The sequence below is a fragment of the Oncorhynchus masou genome, unplaced genomic scaffold (assembly GCF_036934945.1).
Source record: "Oncorhynchus masou masou isolate Uvic2021 unplaced genomic scaffold, UVic_Omas_1.1 unplaced_scaffold_2593, whole genome shotgun sequence".
Taxonomy (NCBI): domain Eukaryota; kingdom Metazoa; phylum Chordata; class Actinopteri; order Salmoniformes; family Salmonidae; genus Oncorhynchus; species Oncorhynchus masou.
This window is the reverse complement of record NW_027009034.1, coordinates 1-1476: the sequence shown is the minus strand read 5'-3', so window position 1 is coordinate 1476 and position 1476 is coordinate 1. Positions and strand designations below refer to the sequence as shown.

General features: G+C 51.5%; 1 long non-coding RNA gene across 1 annotated transcript; it reads right to left on the bottom strand.

Moving 5' to 3' along the window:
• Positions 1–217: 217 nt before the first annotated feature.
• Positions 218–911, bottom strand: LOC135533693 (uncharacterized). The gene is made up of 2 exons (XR_010454575.1): positions 648–911; positions 218–541 (listed from the first exon to the last, which is right to left on the bottom strand). It is a non-coding gene; the product is annotated as an uncharacterized LOC135533693 (long non-coding RNA).
• Positions 912–1476: the final 565 nt, after the last annotated feature.

The following is a 1476-nucleotide window of genomic DNA, read 5'->3' as shown; positions in this document are numbered from 1 at the left end:
AAGCTTTTGACTAATTAAATTATTTGGGGTAGTTTAGGGTTAAAACAGAAATGTGAAACTTCTCGGGGGGGCGGTGGAGAAACCGTGTTTTAGGGTCAGATGCCCCAGGGTCAAGCTCTATTTTGGGCGATGCTCACCCCCGCCATTAGCTGCAATATGGTGACCTGTTCCGGTAAGGTCCATGTCTGTTACAGCACAGAGGCGGATGCAAGATGCAAGCAACGATGGTTTTAATGAATGTAGTTCACAGCAGCAACATGACAGACAGACTGTACTCAGAAGGAATCCGACCCAGGAACTCGGGCGCATCTTCCGATCATAACGTGCTGAGAAAACCAGGGGAGTGTGTCCAGATGAGTAGGAAGGAGCACAGCAGATAATCCACACAAGAGAAGAGCACGGACACACGACACAACCTCAGAGAAGAAACAACGATCTGACAACAAGAAACACTGGTAACAGAACATATAAAGGGAAGATAAGTGGTTCCAGCTGGCGCAGACAATCAGGCCGAGATTGGGAAACCACGCCCACACAAACACTGGAGAGAGAGAGAGAGAGAGAGAGAAAGAGAGACGGAGGCAGTGGATTCATGAACCGTGACAATACCCCCTAGAACGCCTCTTGGCGTTCCCAGGCGAATTTACCTGTCGATTGAAATCATCGATAAGGGAGTGATCCAGAATGTCCCTAGCAGGTACCCAACTTCTCTCCTCCGGGCCGTAACCCTCCCAGTCCACCAGGTACTGGAATCCGCGTCCCCTCCTTCTAGAGTCCAAAATACGATTGACAGAAAAGGTGGTCTCCCCATCAACAAGTCGTGGCGGCGGGGGAACCGGGACCGGCGGGTTAATGCGTGCCTGAAACACAGGTTTTATTTTAGACACATGAAAGGTAGGATGAATTCTCCTATACGCGGAGGAAGCTTGAGCCGGACCGCCACCGGACTAATGATCCTGGTGACTCTGAACGGGCCGATAAATTTGGGGGCAAGCTTGTTCGAAACGGATCGGAGTGGAATGTTCTTAGTAGAAAGCCACACTCTTTGGCCAACGACGTATACCGGAGGCTTCGACCGGTGGCGATCGGCCTTAGCCTTGGTGCGCGCCCCACCCGGAGAAGAGTCTCACGGGCTCTGCTCCATGCGTGACGGCACCTCTGGATGAAAGCGTGAGCGGAGGGAACAGTGACCTCGGACTCCGTACTGGGAAAGATAGGTGGCTGGTAACCTAAACTACACTCAAACGGAGAGAGACCCGTGGCTGCCACTGGCAACGAATTGTGAGCGTACTCAACCATAGAGAGTTGTTGACTCCAGGAAGAGGGATTCTTAGAAACCAAACATCGCAACACTCTCTCCAAATCTTGGTTGGCCCTCTCTGTTTGACCGTTGCTCTGGGGATGAAACCCTGAAGACAGGCTGACACTCGCTCCCAGTAACCTACAAAACTCTTGCCAAAACTTGGACACAAATTG